Here is a 21,075-nt window from a genome sequence, read left to right as displayed (position 1 = left end):
AATCTAGATCCCTATCTTTCGTAATATCGGAGATACTAAAAGTAATATCCGACTTTACAAAGTCTTGTTCGATAGCGAGGTCCTTATAGGCCCTAACCCTCGATAAGGCTACGTAGAATGCCCCGGGAGATACTTGCTTCTCCCTAAGGTTTACGACAACCCGATCTAAAGTCATACCTTGCGACTTATGAATCGTAATCGCATAGCAGGTTACTATAGGGAATTGCTCGCGCCATTGTGTCTCCGTAGTACCGTAAGTACCGCGTGCCCTCCGTACGGGAAAGATAGGCACAACCGCACCCTTCCGGGCCCCCCCCCGAGCGTCGATCTGCTCGTTTAGTCCAACCCCACGAAACTCGGGAAAATAAACGAGTAGACAGCGAGGCATAGTATCCCGGGGACTCTCTACGTCCTCGTCCCAGAGAATACTATATAGTTGGCCGCGGCTACTATTAACTAAACCCATCTCCGTCCAGATATTCTGACATAGAAGTACCGGACATCCAATAACTAAGTATAGCTCGGAATAGAGTCCTTGAAACTCTTTCTCGTCAAGCCGACTACTCGAAATAGAGTCGTGCTTAGCGCTAATACGAAGTATCGGATATTCGCTAGCTAAGAGTTGCGTACGATTAAACTGCTCTACCGTAGTACGATAGGAGTAAAGCCGGATAGCAGACTTAAAGTCTCTCTGTATTGCCTCCCCGAAGGGCGTAAACGTACGCTGTCTAAGAAGATTATAGTGCCTATCTTCTACCTTATTAACCCGGACGGCTTGTAGGGCATCCTTAAATTGTAGGGCAGTCTTATCCTGCCCGGATTGCCGGACAACCTGTGACAAACGTAGCGTATACTTAAAGGCTCGGTAGCAATTACGACCGGAGATATCTATAGCGTTATATAAACGCTTAGTAGTAAAGAGAGCGGTAGCCGCGACGGGCGGAAGCTGACAGAAGTCCCCGGCTAGAAGAATACTAAACCCGGCAAAAAAGTCGGTAGAGGCCTTAGTTTCAGGAAAGATCTCGAATAGGCGCTGATTAATCCAACCTAGTAGACGAATACTAAGTATAGATTTCTCGTCAATTACTATAAAACGCACTCCTTCTAACCGTCGGCGGCAGACCTTTCTAGCCTCGTCTCTAAGTTCGTCTAAGATAGGATCGACTTAAATAGGTAGATTAAAGAAGGAATGAATAGTATAGCCATCGATATTAAACGCCGCTGCCCCAGTAGGGGCAAGTCTAACAATAGGACTTCGAGTACTACCTTCAGTACGCCGCGCAAGAGCCTGTAACCGAGCCGAGAGTAGCTCGATTACATAGGACTTTCCGGTACCCGCCTCGCCGTCGAGATTAATTAATAGCTGCGGGGCGCCTTCGGAGTTGGCGGGCGCCCCTAAGCGGGTACCGAATAGAAACTCTCGGACAAACTGTTCGTAGTTCTTAACAAAGACACTATATACTGCCGCTTGCCCCGGATTTAGTGATAGATAGGCGTTGGATGCCTGAGATTCGACATCTAAATTCGAGGTCGAACTTTCCTTTAACCGCCGCCAATAGTTATTCCGAGCTAGCGGTTCGTAAACCTCGGGTATAGTATCCTTAAAACGGCCACAGTAGGGACTCCAGTCAGCAGAAATATCAATACCCCGCTGTCCTAACTCGAGCTCCTCGCGAATCCGATTATTATCGCTAGGATGCTCGTTCCCGAGTTCGTTAAATATAGCCTCCTCATCCTCGGTAATAGGATATTCCTCCTCGAACTCGTCCTCAAAATCCTCGTTCTCCTCGGCTAGACGGCCGTAATAGTCCCTCCTAAGTGTAGGATACTGCGACTCCCGGCGCTCTAATTCCCGGTAGGCAGCCGGCCACGTAGTATAAGAAATAGGCGAGTTTGGGAATCGGAAGGGTAGTACTGGATATACTATCCAAGGGACGTGTAGTACAACCTTAAACCGACAGTACTGCGCGTACTTCGGATCGCTAGTATCGCTAGGATATAGCGGGATATAGCGAAGAATCCGGTCGGGATTTCTATCCGCTAACCTCGTAGGCGGATTCCGGCCTAGATTAAATCTAGTCGCGAACTCGAAGAGCGAAACAGTAGCGTATACTTCCTGTCGATCGCTATACTTCATATAGATCGTCCTACGCGCAGTCTGCTGGGGGTGCCCCTCGCCGAGGTCGTTTAGCCCAAATGGTACCTGTTGCTCTGCCTGCGGTCTACAGTCGAGGTTAACGAACTGCCGCGTACAATCTACTAAATTATAACCTAGTAGAATAAACGAAACCTCTTATGCGGACCAATCTCTTTCAGAAACTAGCTTATTAAGTAGCTTAGCGGCAAGCGAGACTAAGGGCCTCCTATCAGATATACGGGGCAGGATATCCCGTATAAGTTCTGAATAGGGCTTTGTAGCAACCTCGGCTTTCGAACAGTACTTAACAATATATTGTAGTACTGCCTTAATATCGGTACACGGAGTAAGATCGGTATTCGCTCTCCAGGCTATCGTTAAAAGGGGATTAAAGTGATTAAGGTTCTGATCGTTACACTCGGCAATATATGTAACAAACTTGTCGTTATAGCGATTAGAAACCTCGGCCCTCTCTAGGATAGTACGCGGAAAGTGAAACCGGCAATATTTCGTAGTATCGGCCGCATCTTGTCCCTTCTTACGGCGTAGGCAATAATCGTTACACGAGTGCCGCTGAAGTCGGTTTACAAGATCCGAGAGAAACTCGAGATTGTTTTCTATTTCCGAGGTATCCGAATTTATAGCACTACGGCCAATAGGGGCACCCTGCCGACTAGTATCCGGATTTAAGGCAACGATATGTCTATCCCAACGTGTAGCAAGTGCCGAACGCCCCTCGTCAGTAGTAACACTAATCGATGGTAGCTCGTCTATCCAAAGAAAAAAGTGCGCGTGAATACTACCTCTCCCTTGAAACTCAAACCGAATCCATGAGTCAGATACCCTAAATTTAGGCTCTAGGACAGTCTTAAACAAGAGCTTTAACCGACGCTTAAATAGATCTACTACGATATGCGGATAGTCCTTAAGAAACTCCCGTGCTAGACGGATAGAATCGGCCGAACTACCTGTTTTCCATTCGTTATAGAACGGACTTAACCGAAGTAAATGGTCCCACTGTAGATCGGCGGGACTACAGGTTCCAAAAAGCGCCGGACATCCTAGAGACCGAACCATCGCTTCTAGTTCCATTCGGCGGGCGCCTATATACGGCCTCGTACCAATTAGGGACCGCCCGTGCCTTGTAATTGTGTCTAAAATAGACTTAGAATCCGGGGACTCCGGGTTTAGTAAGGCCTCCCGTAGTTGCTCCTTTGTAAGGCTATTAGCAACTTCGAGACTACGGGCAAGGTACGTAGACTAGCTACGAGTTAAGCTTCGGTAATAGATATTAAATACCGTATACCGCCAGCTAGTATGGGAACCAAATCGACCGTCGTAATAGTATAGTAGGGCTTGAATATAGTCCTTAAAACTAACTGTCCTTTCGCGAGGGCTATAAAAATCGCCCTGCCCTGTAGGATATAGGTACGGAAAGGCAAGTGATAGAAGGCTACTATTAGTATCCCACTCGTCGATAGGTCGCGCCTGTAAATGGGGCTACGTTAAGTGGGGTAGACTGCGAGGCTGGGCTAATCGATGTAGACTCGTCCCGGGGGGTCCCCGGCTAACTTCGGTCGGATTCTGGGGGCCTACCCGGCTAACCTCGGGATTATCCCCCCCTGCTATACTCTCTACAGACCGTAGGTTATCTAGTAGGGTTTGATTAGGATCCCGGGTTTGCCCTAATTGCGGGACAGCGGCGGTTTCAATAGGAAATTCCTCGTCCTCGCCGGTAGTATCTAAATATTGTGGCCGATCGCTAGTAGTAGTTTCATCGGACTCTACTAACTCGGTTTGAATTTGACCTAATACGCTATTATCTTGCGGAAGCTGAGACAATAGCGTAGGGTCTATTTCGATATCAGAATATCCGGGATGATTATCCTTTAAATACTCTAACTACAACTTAATAGCCTGCCTACGAACGCGGAATTCGCGATTAAAGGACGCAATCTCATTAGTATTTAGGTTCCGAGGCCTAAGTAATAGTATATCTACCTTATTAGGTAGTCGCGGCAGTTTGTTATAAACAGAGACTATATCGCGAAGGAAATGAGCGACATGTCCGCGGTACTTATACTGCTAGCCCCGGACCGTAAGTACGTTAACGGCAGTATGGACCCTAGCGATTAGGAGCTGTTCTATATCGCTAAGCTTAGGCAAATCTACCGGTAGCTCGCCCGGGTCCATATTATTTGCCCTAGAGAATAGGGGAATTCGAGGGGGGTTCGACTTAATAGCCTTTAAACAAGAGCTACAAGCGCCGGTAGTAGGATCTAGCTTAAGATCTAACCAGCGGCGGGGGCATATTTGACACCGTATCCAAGATATAGTATCTCCCTGTCGGCTAAATCGTATATACCGGTCGAAGTCGGTATTAGATAGAGCCGGTCGAGTACGACGTTGTTCTAGTGTTTCGGCGTTTTTAAGGCTAAGATTACCCTCATCTAGTTCGCGAGTAGCCTGGGCTGCCTCGCGAATTCGATTAAGAGAACGCCTATTCATTCGAGACCTCGACGACTCGGAAGCCCTACTAGAGCTAGGAATCGTAGAGGGAAAGATACCGTGTTGCCGGCAGTAACCATATTCGAGACTACCGGCCTGAAATTCCGATCGGGTAGTAAAGTAGCTACCCGTTTCGCACCACTTTAGCTTAGTAGTAATATCCGAAATACCGGGATTCGAACAATACGAGCAGAGGGTAGAATTAACTACCCGACATTCTCTATAGGGCCGAGGTATATTACAGCCGCTACAGGTAAATGAATTTATATCGCGGGCAAGTAAGGGAGCCCTAGTAGATCGTAACGCCCGATTTGCGCGGTCCTCTCTCGCGATAGCCCGTCTTTGCTCCCTTTCAATAGAGGTTTCGTCCCGACCTCTCCGATAAATATTAGGGGCTTCTACGTTAATAGTAGGGCTACGCGAACGCCTTTGTAGCCGCCTTTTGCGTGCCTGTTTCTCGCGATATGTAAGACAGGTCTTATAGGACTGCCTACCCTCTCGATTAAAATCGCTTAGAGGTCGTTGTGTTTTACACCTCGAACATTGTTTTTGTACTCGATCCCGAGTAGTATCCGAATTAGAATCCATATTATATAGATCCTAGGTAAATTTCGATCTAGGACCGTAGTAAATGTACCTAGTTTCCCTCGGCGAAAGGGGTTTTTAAAGGTATACTCCTTGACGTATATAAGACAGTAAAATAGTTCCTTTAAAGAATCTAAAATACTACTCCTATATATATATCCTCCGAACGTGCTAGGATACGATTTCTATATAAGGCGGTTCCGCTCCCAAAGTAGGTCCGCTAGCCGGCCACTTTTATATAGGAAACCCTTACTTCGGGGGCGACCCTGCCTCGCGAGCGCTCTTAAAACGCGCGCAACTCGTAGACTTAGCGAAAATTGTACGTCTAGTATAAAAAAAAGTCGATATACCTACTAGACGCCCTAGAGCCTTACTATAGCCCCTCCGATTAGGCTAATATTTAGTACCCTATAGGCTAGTATATTAGGGCGCCTCTAGACTAGATAGCTATAGAATACGGAGTATCCTATATATATCTCGATAAATACTAATCCGATTTCAATAAAAATTACACCGTTAGAACCGCGCGGGTCGGTTCTATTAAACGTGAAATTTTTATAGAAATCGACCACCTTCGAATTTAGTGTTAGTAGGTGTTGGCTAGTGTTGGCTCTAACTTCGGCGGTTAATATCTCAATGAATATTGATTCGATTTCAATGAAAATTACACCGTTAGAACCGCGCGGGTCGGTTCTATCAAACGTAAAATTTTCATAGAAATCGACCACCTTCGAATTTGGTGTTGGCAGGTATTGGCTAGTGTTGGCTCCAACTTCGGCGGTTAATATCTCAATGAATATTGATTCGATTTCAATGAAAATTATACCGTTAGAACCGCGCGGGTCGGTTCTATCAAACGTGAAATTTTCATAGAAATCGACTACCTTCGAATTTAGTGTTAGTAGGTGTTGGCTAGTGTTGGCTCTAACTTCGGCGGTTAATATCTCAATGAATATTGATTCGATTTCAATGAAAATTACACCGTTAGAACCGCGCGGGTCGGTTCTATCAAACGTGAAATTTTCATGGAAATCGAGCTATTAGCTCCTACTTTATAAGTATATAGAGAGTATTAGTTTCCATTCTATATATATCGGCTAGTTAGTCTAGTGGTATGATTCTTAACCATTAATGATTCTATTTCTCCCGGCTATACTACTTAATATAGTCCCCGCTATATAAAGGTATATGTCTTAAAGGAGTTATAAGATCGATAGGGGTTAAGAGGTCGTAGGTTCGAGTCCTACACTAGCTATTTTTTTTTATTTATACGTAATTAATAGGAAATATACTTGTCGTAGGTTCGAGTCCTACACTAGTCCTACACTAGCTATTTTTTTTATTTATACGCAATTAATAGGAAATGTACTTAAATCTTGAATTAAATATTACTACTATCAAGCTAATACCCTAGCTAATAAGCTAAGAAATCCGGGGTAAGTTAAATTCCCCTTTAATCTTTGTTTCGATTGACGTTCTACGCTGAAATCCGGGGTAAGTCAAATTTCCCTTCAATCTTTGATTGCATATTACTTCTGCGAAATTTCTCAGCCAATCATTTCGGTCTTGGCGGACAACTTGGATTTTCGCGGGCGGTGGCCGCGGTGTCTAGATTGGCAGCTGCGCTGCCAATAAACTAGTTTAAGACTATTAGGTAATAGCTTATAAGAGGCGTAAATAACGAGATATCTAGAGGCTATAATATATAGGTTAAATAAGGCGGATATACGCCTACTAGTATCTGTCTTTTATTGCCTAGTTAAGGAACTTTGTATTTAAATAACAGCCGTAACTATCTAGTATTAATAGCCGCTAAGAGCGACTATTACGAGCCTTCTGCTTTATAAAGCGATCGAATACTTAAGTAAGGTATACGAAGCTAAGCTTATCGTTTATCTAGCTAGAAGGTAACTTAGTAAAGAAGGCTATATACTATTCTTATTTATAGGTCTATATCTTCTACCTAGGTATCCTAAAACTAGTTAGGCTAAGCCTTACAGATTAAGGGAGGTAGGAGTGCTTTACTATTAGTACTAATCTAGGTAATAACTATTATCGATTTACGGTTACTATCCTATATATACCCCTTTAGCTAGCTACTTAATAATACCTACTTTATAAAGATCCTTCTAGCTTTACTAGGTATACCTATTATAAAGCCCTTCTTATCTATATTATATATATATTCTTAGGCTTAATATTATACTTCTTTATCTTTACTTCTAGCTTAGTAAAGTAGTTAGTATACGAGGACTATAAACTAGCCTTCTTCCGAGCCTTATCTAGGTTACTAGTATACCTAGAAGATAGTATATCTAGGTGCTTTCTAGTAAACCTAGTAGGCTAGTTTACGTTAGGCTTCCGGCTATAGACCTATTTAGTAAAATTCCGTACTATTTAGGTAGTCGGTAGTAGGCCTAAGTTAGTTAGCTTATTAATATATTAGACTAGCTTAGCCTCCTATAGATTGCTTAGCAATCGCTTGCCTTCGTATTAGGCCTGTTTACTACCCTAGATACCTCTCTAGCGCTTAGAAAGTATATAATAGTTTACTCTATAGATCCTAGTATTAGCTAGTAACCGGCCCTATATACCTAGGCTAAGTTTTAAGCCTATATAAGAGGCCTCCTTCTGCATTGTAGATAGAGCACTAACCTCGTATAGCACATAGTTTACGTTACACTTCTATAATGCCTATGTTGCAGGGCTCTAGTTATTAGCCTAAGCAACGGTCTTGTTATCCTATTATGCTAAATATAGCTGCCTATATTGCTACGGGTTATATTACCCTCGGTTGCCTATACTATTACTGCTAGTAGTAGTAGTAGTATTAGTTTCCGTCCTTTATTAGAGCCGAAGGTAGGGCTATCTCTTTATATCTAACAGGTTCGGGTATGTTAAAGGTAGTCCTAGGGCACGAATAGCTATAACTAGAGCGAGGGTACGATAAGAGCCTACGATATAGACGATATAGAAGTATCTCGAGGGGCTATTACGACAAGCGAAGAAACCTCTTAACGAAGGCATCTCTTTAACCCCGAAAAGCTACAAACCCTTAGAACTATTATAGCTTAGGGCCTAGTCTATAACTATAGCTAGCTCCTAAGGACTCGGCTTCGGGTCGAAGACCTATTTAGTACCGCTTACTCGAGATAAGCCCCGCCTAAGGAGGAGATAGATTAATTACCTATCGGCCTTGCTTAGTTTGCTAAGACTATTAATAGATAGCAAATACGGATTGCAGATCGGATAGCCGGGGAGTCCCCTATTAATCGGGTAGGGCGTTCCTAGATTCGTAGCCTCGCTTCGATAGTACTTAGCCTTCTACTAGAAAAAGAAGGCTACCGCCCCCCTACCTAGCTAAAGGGGATACGAGCTAGTTTCTAGGATCTAGGTATAAATAGAGATTGTAGTCTCTCCCTCCGAGCGGCTTTTGTCTAAAATTTACTAAACTTAGCTTCTAGAGGTAATTAGGCGACCCTTAGGAGGCTAAATCCTAATACTACCCTAGGGGTAATACTAGGAGAAACAGCCTAATATACCGTTCTCTCGCGCAGCAACATTATAACAAACCAAATATACTAAAAACACATTTATATAGCATTTTATTTCAACTTTATATAGCATTCTATTTTAACTATTTTCTAACAATCGAATAAGCTCTAGCTCTAGCGAAAACGAGTATTAAGAATTCTAAATTAGTAGAATCCTCTAAATCCGAAAACGCCCCTAATTCTATTAACGAAGAAATTAGGCGGCGACTAGTTAATATAAGCGAGCCTCCTACGCTCTCTACGCTAGAGGCACTCTACACTATCCTTATAAAGATTATAGAGAAGCAAACTAAGCTTCTCTATTAAAGCAAGCGTCGCCCGCTAGAACTAGGGAGTAGTATAAATCCCTTATTCGAAGGGTAGAACGCTATAGCATATATAGAGCGCTTTAAGGAAGGCTTAATTAAGTACGAGCTCGATAGGGAGTCCGACTAGTATAAGATCCGGTCCCTTACGAGGACTACTAGCACTAAGCTTTACCGAACCCTTAGAACCCTAGTTAGCTACCTAGAAAAGGACGACAAGTCTAATACTAACTAGGAGACCTTTAAGTTAGCCTTTTTAAGGGAGTATCGGGAGCGCGATAGCCGTCGTATTAAAGGCAGTCGCGCGTAGCTCGAGGCCCTCTACTTAGTAAGGCGCACTAAGGATAACGACCTAAAGGGGTACGTCCGCGAATTTATCGAGTTAGTAGACGGTATCGAGTAAAGTAACCTCGAAAACTCTTAGAGAACGAGGTTGCTTCTCTAGGGATTGCCGTAGCTAATAGCTTAGCGTATCTTCCGTCGTTATAAGCTTAGCGAGGCCGATCCTAAGAGCTTTAGGAAATACAAAGAGGTCCTAGTATATATTAAGGCCGACATTAATAGTACCGCCGATACGAGGAAGTTTATCTACGGCGAAGATAGGAATAACCTAGCGTAGGTTAGGAAAGAAGCTATAGGAAGTAAGGGACCTAAGTTCCTTCCTAAATCGCAAAGTAGTCCTAAGACCGTAACTCCTACTATTACTAAGCACTCTTAAGACGTTACGGACTTAGCCGAATCCCTAGCCCGACTTAACCTAAATACGAAGGCATTATAGCGAGTTAGGGAAGTTATCGATACTACTATACTAGGCGATATACTACTAGTCTACTAGGTTTTAGACCCTAACTACCCTAAAGCCCCTTTAGTAGATGTCTACGCTATACGGAAGATCTATTCTAACTTAGATAGCAAGTGCTAGATATATAGCGGTTATAAACATATCTAATCGTCCTACCCTATCTAGAAAGAGCTTCTTAATAGGAAGCTTATTATATAAGTAAATAGTTAATTCTACTATATAGATACCGGCGATAAAATTAATTTCGAATAGGATCGGAGAGCCCTAAAGCTACCTTAACTAAGGACCCTTCTAGAGAAGAAGTATAGCGGCAAGATCGAGTTTAAGGATACTAGGACTAGTACCCTCGCCGCTATTACTAAACGAGAAACTTAGAAGGTTAGGGCTAAATAGATTAAGGAGCGAAGTAGTAACGGTACTACCGAGCCCGTTAAAGTTAACTTTGTTTCTTAGGATCCGGACGCAGTTACTAATGTTTACGCGGTTACTAAGAATAGTATAGATATCTACGCTACTATAAGGTCCTAAACCTAGTCCTAAAACAAGGGTAAGAGCCTGTAGAACCCTACTTGCCCTAGTACGGTAGCCCCTACTAGGGTACTAAAGAACAAGGCGGCCGACAAGGCTAAATAATAGCGAGAGTTAACCGCTAAAACTAAGACTCTCTAGACAGCTATAGACCGCGCTACCTAATCTAGTACCGCACCTAGCACCCTACCTATAGAGAGCCTAGTCGTCTCGGAGACTTTAAAGGTCGATATAGAAGATGCTACTACCGACATTAGTAGTACCCTAGGGCTAGCTAATCTACCGGCCTATAAGCGGAAGTTATCCGATCTAAAGAGCTTTCGCTTTAATAGGTATATAAATAAGTATAGTGCTAGTCTAGCTAACTCTATAGATATAAAGGCAAACGCTCTCTTCTAGGCTTTATAGTTCTTAGACCTCAAGTCTAACGTTTCTATAGGAGAGCTGCTAGTATATAGTTTGCCTACTAACCTGTTCTAGAGCCGAATCCCTAACGATACTACCTTTATAAAAGACCTCGCTACCCTCTAACGAAAATAGGGACGAGAAGACTATATCGACGTCTCTTCCCTATAGTTCCTTCCTAAATTTTTAGGTACCTAAGAGTTAGTAGAAGGCGAATCGGTAACCTACGAGAACTAAGAGACTATTAATAATACTAACGAAGAGAGAGTTAAGGAGATAGGCCGAGGGGATAGTAATAATACCGACCCTACTCTAGTTTCGGTTTCTATTAAGGCTATCCGATTTACTAGCTAATAAATCGGTCGAGTAGGACCTCCTCGACCTAAGGAACTTTACTCTATCCCTAATAATATAGACCTTTCCGCGGTTACCCGTTCCTTCGCCGTCGTTCTTACTATCTATATTTAAGTTACTATTAGAAGCTATAGTTAGCAGATGCTAGCAATGCTTAATAATAGTTTAGAGTTACTTATAATAAGTAAGCGTTAGGCTAAACAACTTAGGCTACCGATAAACAGAGACATTTCCCTCGGTATATAGGGAGTAAATAGGGAGGTTACGCTAGTAGGTACCTACTATAATGTTATAGTAGACGCCTTCGGTATATGCTTTTCCTTTACCTTCTAGATTGCCGCCGACCTAAATACGCTAATTATTCTTAGACCCCGTAGTAGTTCGGTTTCCGAACTATTAAACGTATATAGTTTGGTTTCTTAGTGGCGAACTAGCTCCCTAGTTCTAGTTTGGTTTTTTCGAACTATATAGATTCCTAGTTTGAACTAGAGACTATATTAGTTTTACTATAAGGACACTCTTATTCGACTGCCGGCTACGATTGCCGGCTATAATAGTAACTCTGTTATATTTACTACGCTCTTTTACCGTTACTAGGGCGTAGTTGCCGTTACTAGGGCGTAGTTGCCGTTGCTAGGGCGTAGTTTTACTATAAGGACACTCTTATTCGACTGCCGGCTACGATTGCCGGCTATAATAGTTACTAGGTTGTATTTACTACGCTTTATTACCGTTGCTAGGGCGTAGTTGCCGTTGCTAGGGCGTAGTTGCCGTTACTAGGGCGTAGTTGCTATTACTAGGGCGTAGTTGCCGTAGTTGCGAAAGCTTACCTATATAACGTTACGTAGGCGGCAACAATTAGGGCTTCGCGATATTCTTATACTTTTAACTTCTTCCTCTATACCTATACCGATAATAACTACTATACGCTACGCCCCCGCCCCTTTCCCTTATAATAGTAAGAGAGAAGCGCGCCGCGCGCTAAATAGAAGATAGAACTAAAGACCGCGAGTTTGTTTTGCCTAAGCGTCTAACTAAAAAGCGTAAGACTAAAGAGGAGTACTCTACGAAGAAGAATTCCGTACGAGACCGCGAGAGAAAGGAGAAGATAGATAAGGATAAAAGAGCTAAGGATAAGAGAAGAAAGGCGCGGAATAAGGCATTCTATCGATAGCTAGCGCCTATAGAAAAAAGTAAAGGTTAGAATAAGAAAACAACCTAAGAGAAGGCTAAGAGGAGGAAAGAATTACGGCTAGTTTTCGAGCGTAAAGTTCTAGTAGCGTAAGTTAATCTAGCTAGCGGCCGTAGCTAGTAGCTATAGCCGGTAGCTGTAGCCGGCAGCTATAGCCGGCATATTTTTCTTTAATACGTTAACTAATAGCATTTAGACCTATAGCCGCTACCTCTATCGATACGACCGATAGTAACGGAGATATTTAGATAGCCGAGAACAATAATACTAGAGTTTAGGATACCGCGATAGAGCTTAATACTACGAATAAAGGAACTAAAAAGAGCGAGGAGATACTATACGTCGATCTAGTAATAGGTATAGTCTTAGGGTCTAACGCTATAGACGATAAGCGCTAGGAGTAGATCGAGTATAGTTAAAGAGACGAGATACTAGTAAAGGGCTAAGGTATAAGTCCTATTAATCTAGAAAATTATAGTTAAAGCTACTACGAAAAGCTAGTAAGGATTAGAATCGAGACTAGTCGTCTTTATATCCTCGATATAGAGTAGAAGTTTCTTTATTAGTATTAGAGCGAAGCCTTTACGTCTATAAAGGCAAAGTAGCTTACGATTAATGCGATCGGGGCTAGGTATCTAGGGACGGTAGAAGTGTTACTATAGGAGGAAGGGATATAGGTAATTATTCTATACTCGGCATATATAGCCGGCGTTCGTAGCCGGCAGATACTAATAGTTAAATAGAAAGCGTTTCTCGAAGGCAGAGTGCTACTGCTATATAAAATCTTTACTAAGGCAGAGAGGGCTTATATCCGGAATCTAAGCTGCTAGTAGGATAGGTTAGCGTTAGAATTCTCTAAATCTCTATATAAGCCTCCGAAGGATTACCTATTTTAGCGATACGGCTTTATCTCGACTACTCCGTAGGTACCCGAAGAAGCTCGAGCGCTCTTTAAGGTCTTTACTAAGAAGCGGAAGGAGTTCGAGGATTAGGATTAGTTAATAGAGCTATTAGTTAGTCTTAGGTTTCGTAGTTAGACTCGGCCTAAGTATTTACTTATCGAGTGTCTTATACCGAAAGAGGATAGATTAAGACTAAAAACGAGCTTAGATTCGTTAGGTATAGTAGCTCGGTTCCGTTAGTAGAAGAGAGCCGCCGTATAGAAGGCAAAATTCAGGTAGTTAGGGTAGCTAGGAAAGAAATTCTAGTAGTTAGGCTAGCTAGGGTAGCTAGGAAAAAAAATCTAGTAGTTAGGTAGCTAGGAAACAAAAAAAAGGTAGCTAGCTATTTACTGCCTAGCTATTCCTAACGATACGATACTATAAAAGAAAGGGTGTTTCCCTATAGCTACTAGTATATATCTACTACTCCTAAGTCCTTACCTTACCGTACGAAACCTTAAAATATACCGACCGACATTGTATATATACTAGGCGCTATACTAGGAAGGGTAATAACGAGACGATAGTCGAAATAGTCTAGTATACGAGCGAGATTGCGATAACGTCGAGAGGAGGTCGTATACTTACCTTCGAGCCTATCGAGTCCTAGACGACGATTAGGGCTAGATTTATCCTCTCCGAATCCTAGTAGTAGGAATTCATTATAGGGTACTACTACCTAGTCCTTACCTTTACGGAGTCTAAGTAGAAGGTTGTTCGGAGATATAAGAATATCGAGTATTAACCCGGAAATCTTCGAAAAGGCTAGCTAGGCGTATCTTTAGAAACCCGAGTATATAGAGTAGTTCAATTAATAAGTCTATAAGATATAGTTCCCTTTATACTTACGTTCGAAGGAGTGTAAACTCCGGAAGTACTCGATACGATAGGGGAGTAAGGAGCGAACGGACATATTCTAGAAGTTCTTTATAGAGGGGGCATTATACCGTTATACGACTTCTCGACTTAAAGGTTAACTAGTAATTGTCTATAACTTCTACGGTTTAATCTTAAAATACCCGAAACTAGGGGATAGGAACTTATCGCCTACGAACTATCTCTATTCTAAACGGTATCGGGAATCTTAAAGAGAGGGGAGAGTTAATATAGATATAGCGTTCTAGAAAGAGGTACGTCTTCTAAAATGCCGGCTATAGCTGCCGCCGCCGGCTACAGCTACCGGCTATAGATTCCGGCTATAGATTCCGGCTACTTGAATTAACCGTAGAGGTCTAGCTAATTATTATAGGCTGCGCTTAAGGAAGCTCTAGGATTAAAGGCTACCGATTTCTCCCCCGAAGACTTTAAGCAACTAGCAAACGAAATGCTAGCTATAAACGGTCTTCCGAAAGACTTCTATAAAAGGGAGTCTATATAGAAGATATACCTATATCTTATAAACTACCCTCCCCTATTTCTCGGCGCGATAACCTAGCGTATTATACTCGAAAAGAACAAAGAGGCTACGTTAGACGATATTCGGGAGATCTTCCGTAATACTCGCCGAGTAGCTATTACTATCGATAGCTAGTTAAGCCGGACTATAAGAGCCTCCTTCCTCTCGATTATACTATACTTTATTAATTCGGATTAGAAACTCTAGGAACTTATAATCAGATTCCCTAAAATTCTAGGTTCCTATACTAGGGAGGATATAGCGAAGCTTGTCTATACGGCAATAGATAGGGTTAGCGTAATAACGAAACTAATCTCGATTACTACGAATAACGCTAGTAATAATCGAACATTGTATAAGGCGTTATATATACAATTTACTCGCATATATCTTTAAAATTACTAATTATATCGATAGGGTCGAGTACGTAGAGGAGATTATAAGGTCTATAATCTAGCTTAATCTTCCGAATATTAAGCTCGCTACGATTCCGGATATATACGATAATACGTACGATAATAACGATAAAGAGGAGCCTATTAATAGCCCTAGCCCTATTAAATCGGAGCCGACGTCGTTGCTAGTTATATCCCTATAGAAGTTTCCCTACCTCGCTTATATAGTTTAAATCGCGATCCGAGCCCTCTTTAAGACGCTTAAAATTGCACTATTAAACGACGACTAATAGAAGATCCTAGATAAGGATAAGGTAAAGTCAAAAGTCGAGAAACTCGTTATAGTAATAAGACGGGATAAGGTAGAGAGCCTCGCTCTCGTTTTATATAAGGTATAACTTTTGTCCGTAGCCGGTACCTATAGCCGGTAACCTAGTATAGTTCTAACTCTTTTTCTCTAGCTTCGTCGTCTAGCAATATATACGAACTCGAGCTTATAGAGATATAACCGATTCGAGGCTATTTAAAAGAACCTAATCGAGCGCCCTAAAACCGATACCTAGAATATCGTATAGAATAAGCGATAGTAAAAGCGGCCTCCTTAGCGCCTACTCCGTTTTACCTAAGACGTTAAGACCCGGTTCGATTCGACTTTCTATATAGTTACGAAGGGATATACTTTACGTACCGCTCTCGAGATCTATTAGAGTTCCGAGGGTATTAAGTAGCTCGGCCTTACCGCCGCCGAATAGCGCTAAGTAGAGTATCTCGTCGATATTAGTAAGCATTACGCGAAGGTTACTACTACGATTAGAAGAACCCGAGGACCGACGATCTACCTTGTCTTTACGTACTATAACTAGCTCTTTAACGAGCTCGAGGAAACCGTAGCTAAGCTAGCTAAGAAGAGCGTTCCCTAGAAAGTAGCTATAACGAAAGCTATAGATACCTCCTATACTAAGTTGTATAAATATTATAGTGCTACCTTTAAGTCGTTCGGGGATATCTATAGCGTTACGTGCTTACTTAACCCGGTAGAAAAGGATATATACTAGTAGAGGCCGGAATAGAAGGCGGACGAGGTATAGCCGAAGTATTACTAGACTATTCTAGAAAAGATATTCTACGAGCGTCGGAAAGAAACTAGTCTAAATACAGCTCCTATAAAGAAAAAGAAGGTTTAGAAGGCTCCGATATTATACCTATTTCGTAGGTAGGAAGTAGAGGTAGAAGAGGAAGCAACTACTAAAGTAAATAAAGAAGAGTTCGATCTCTATCGGCGCGCGAGTAAGTATAAACCCGTAGGCTCGGAAAGAGGGCTAATAATCTCTAGATCTTACCGGTCTTCTAGACGAATTCGGAGACGATATTCTCGCTATATAGTAGCGGTTAGAGCCTAAGTTTCTAACGATAGCGTCGGTCGCTCGGGACGTCCTCGCTATCCCGAGCGTAGGTATAGGCTATAAGAAGTCTTTTAGTATCGCTCGTTACTAGGGCCGCTTTAATCGAATATACTCGCCTACTACTTTCGAATCTATTATAGTATTCCGATACTATCTCCTCTACTAGAATCGCTAAGATAGGTTACTAAAGATTATACTAAAGGAGTTAATCGAGGAATTAGAAAACCTTAAGATCGAAGAAACCTAGAAGCGCGAAGAGAATGCGAAATTTAGTCTAAGCGAAACCCTAATTAGCGATAACGAAGAGGAGGAGGGCGGAGGTAGAAGGCGATACCGGGTCGAGAAGCGGAAATATATATAGGCTTAGAGCAGCTTTAAGGAGACGAAGCGTTTACGTATAAGGTAATATAGCCGGCATATATAGCCGGTATATATCCGAAATATGTTTCGAATTCCTAGGACCTAAACAGACTAGTTGCTATAGCAACCGACCCCGCTTACCTACGGACTATTTCTAATTCTCTATTCGCTCTTCCTCTCCTTCTTCCCTTTCTCTATATTCTTAAAGACAAATATGCCTTAAGGATTCGGCTCTTCGGGCCTTCCTAAGCCGGCTACCTCCCCTTCCTTAAGCTACTATCCTTTATTCGAATCTAACGATAACCTACTAAGGCGGTTTAATAGAAGACTATTTGTTCTAGAAGGTAAGAAGCATTAATATCTCCTTACAATTATATACTTATTAATTTTCTAGGTCCTACCGATATACCTTCGTCGCCTAAACGCGTAGATAAATATCTTTAGAGGCTAAAGGGTAAGGGTAAAGTAAGCTAAGTATAGGGAGACTATAGCGAGAACGAGATATCGGAAGAGTAAGGCTCTCCGTAGTATATACGAAAGAAGGGGGTTCCTCGGAAAATAGTACCGAAAAATAAGAAGGCTATAGGTAGATAGGAGAAGGCTAAAAAGAGTAGGCGGACGAAGACTATCGCGAAGAAAAGTTATCTTTCTATTAAAAGAAAGGGAATAAGGTAGGACTCGACGATAAAGAAGCGGCGCTTCAAACTAGGTACTATTGCCCTTCGCTAGATCCGGCTTTTCTAAAATAAAAGAGGGACCGAGCTTTTAATCCCTAAGACTCCCTTCTAGCGACTCGTCCGAGAAATTATATTAGATTTTCGGTCTGGTATACGATTTACGGCTAAGGCGATTAGTACTCTCTAGGAAGCTACGGAGGTATTTCTCGTAACCGAGCTTAAGCTTTTAAACCTCCTTACTATCTATACGAAGCGGGTTACTCTTTAAAATAAAGATGTGTAGCTTCTAGCTAAAATTCGGCGTCGGTTTATAGCGGATTAGTTAGAAATTGTATTTAGTCGTTAGATTAACCTAGGAGGAGGCCTATTTTCGCATCCTTTTACCGGCTATAGGTACCGGCTACATTTCTAATTTTGTCTCCGCGCCGTCCCTAAATCTAAGGTACGAAGTAGAAACCTAGCGCTCTATATTTACCCGGCTATTATAGAGACGAGCTATATTTAGATTAGTTTCTTCGTATATCGCGACCTAGCGGGTAGTAAGCGAAAGGGCGATAGAACGTTTATAACACGTCTCTGTTTAGACCTAGGGTGCGGGGGTCCTAAGGAGCTCTAGCATCCTAACTATAAGGAGATTCTTTAGTATTAGCACTTTAATCCTTTATACTACGAGGCAGATAGCAAGCCTACGAGAGAGAAACTTTAACGAGAAATTCTCTATAATACGTAGCGCTATTATACAGCTATAGATACGTACTAAGTCCGGCAACTCGAAGAAGAATTAAGATAGCGTATTAGCGACCGAGGAGGAGATCGATAGTATACTAGTAGAGTCGAGGTCTTATAAGCGAAGCATAAGATAATATAGGCTCTTAGTCGTATAGAGTAACGTACTATATAAATAACTAGGCGTGCTACTCTTATTCACTTACGACCTATATCTTAGGATACTCTTCTCGTACTTTTTATACTCTTTTCTAATACTTTACCTATAATCGCTCCGCGACAACCGAGTAAATATAAGCTATAGGATTTCCGCTCGGTACCTTAGCCTTCGAGATACGGCGGAGTTAATTCTCTATAATACGTAGCGCTATTGCATAGTATTAGCTACAGATACGCACTAAGTCCGGTAACTCGAAGAAGAATTAAGATAGCGTATTAGCGACCGAGGAGGAGATCGATAGTATACTAGTAGAGTCGAGGTCTTATAAGCGAAGTATAAGATAATATAGGCTCTTAGTCGTATAGAGTAACGTACTATATAAATAACTAGGCGTGCTACTCTTATTCACTTACGACCTATATCCTAGGATACTCTTCTCGTACTTTTTATACTCTTTTCTAATACCTTACCTATAAGCGCTCCGCGATAACCGAGTAAATATAAGCTATAGGGTTTCCGCTCGGTACCTTAGCCTCCGAGATAGGGCGGAGTTGAATTTAGAGCGATAGCCGGCACTCGTAGCCGGTATATAGAGACGGTAGTAGGCCTTTTCCTACTAAATAACTAGCTTGTTTAGTATAGCCTACCTAATATTTCTTATATTTAATAGCAATAGGCCTAGGTTACTTATAAGATTACTATAGCTAGTAAAGGCATTACTAAAGAATATCTATACTATAGTAGGATACTATTATTACGCCGGCTATTTATTAAAAGGAGGCTTTCGCCTATTACTATACCGGCTATATATACCGGCTATATTTCAAAGTCTGCCGTACCTACCTTTTTTAGCCGTACCTGCCTTTTTTAGCCGTACCTGCCTTCTTTCCTTACTCTAACGTTACTATAATATAGGCTTGCGCGAAGCTTACTCTATTACCTAGCGATACCGCGATACTACCTCTTTCGCTATATTTAACCTTCGTATCGATACCTATACCTCTACGCTCTATATCTACTACCTCCGTAATACCCTCGCTCCGCGCGCGCCTTCGTATACCTTCGTAACGCACTTTTTTCCTTAATTTAACGACTTTTATAATAGCGAGTCTACTTAACTAAGTTACGACGCCTCGCAAGAAGGGACCTACTACTTCTACGGGTCGCAATAAGATCGGAAATAATAGAACGAGTATAGTACATTAACGTAAGAGGGCTACTACTACTACCGCTAGCTCTAGTGCTAGAAAGGGCGTCGCGAGTAAGGCTCCGCGTAAGATAACGGCGGGCAAGGCTCTACGTAAGACGACAACTAGCGCTTCTACTACTAGTATAGGCGGGACGAGTAGGTCGTAGGTAAAGGTACATATATAGGGAACTGTATACTATAGGCCGGGTACTTAGTAAACTACGAGGGGTCGGCGTAGCATTGTATACTTCGAAGGGAAGGCGTTGTAAATATTAAAGAGAGGAGAATAGCTATAGGGAGGGCTATATTGTAGCTAGATTAGGTACATCTCCTATATCCTTATTGCTATGTATTGTCGTAGCTGTATCTCCTTATATCGTATATGTATGTATGTGTTCTAATTATAAAGGTAGTATATATATATACTAGGATACAAAAACAGGGGAAGAGGGTACAAGTAGGCACACCTATACTAAGCCGGGTTTCCCTACTACATTTTCCCTCCCGGACTAAGAAGTTTGCCCTTAGACTAACGCTTCCTTACCTCCCGGACTGAAAAGCCTTAAACACGTAAAGGAAAACCAAACTAACTATCCTATAACGGTATCCTAGCTAGCTAGCTGCTATACCCTTTCACTTATTTCTTTCTACTACGAGTCGCTAGTCTACTATAGTTACCTCTACGGCCCTAGCCGCTATAATTGCCTCCTCGCCCCTACTAGTTAAATTAGTCGATAAGAGCCTAGGTCCGCGTCGCCTTAGCCTGTATGTCCTAGCGGGTCTGTCGCTTATTCGGATTAGCTATAGGGTTCGTAGGCTGCTTTAAAGAAGATAGCTAAGGAGGCTATTTCTTAGGGGTACTAAGCTACTAGGAGTTAACGTTCGGGAGTACTCTACTAGGAGTAGAGACCTTCGAAGCGTAGGTAGTAGGTTTCGCTAAAGGGGCGCTAGACTGCCGCTAGTTAGTAGGAAGGTCTGCCTTACTAGGTTCCTATTAGTATATAAATCCCTAGCCTCCCTAATTAAACTCCTCCCTAGTATTAGGCGCAGGCTAATATCGGTAGAAATTATCCTAGTTTAGGCGTATATACCGATCTTCGCTATTGTTTAGGATGCAACTCTAGTCTTTTAAAGACTGTATAAGAGCCTTAAAGAATAATTTCTCCCCGAAACGTTCCTACTCGAGCCGAATAACCTTACTTAATATCTTAGAGTATACCGACGCTATATCCTTGCGATACTGCTTTAAATAGTTCTCGAGTATATATAAGGAGCCTTCTTAGTTAAGGTTGCGAAAGAGTCTTCGAATATATTACTATACTATAGTATCGTCCTACTTTAATCGACCGACGAGGGCTTCCGAGATTAGGTTATTGTTACGTAGGCGCACTATAGCCGAGAATACGTACGGAGGGGCACCGTACTTGTTTGCAAGACTAGAGGGCGAGGTAGGGCTAG

At 42.1% G+C, this 21,075-nt stretch overlaps 1 non-coding gene across 1 annotated transcript; it reads left to right on the top strand.

Annotated features, from left to right (window-relative positions):
* The first annotated feature begins 6,325 nt into the window (after nt 1-6,325).
* MYCFIDRAFT_t55 lies at nt 6,326-6,485 on the top strand. Its single transcript has one exon. It is a non-coding gene; the product is annotated as a tRNA-Asn (tRNA).
* The last annotated feature ends 14,590 nt before the right edge of the window (nt 6,486-21,075 follow it).

The sequence above is a fragment of the Pseudocercospora fijiensis genome (genome assembly GCF_000340215.1).
Source record: "Pseudocercospora fijiensis CIRAD86 unplaced genomic scaffold MYCFIscaffold_6, whole genome shotgun sequence".
Lineage (NCBI taxonomy): Eukaryota > Fungi > Ascomycota > Dothideomycetes > Mycosphaerellales > Mycosphaerellaceae > Pseudocercospora > Pseudocercospora fijiensis.
Note: the sequence above shows the minus strand (reverse complement) of the source record. Positions and strands in the feature narration are given on the sequence as shown.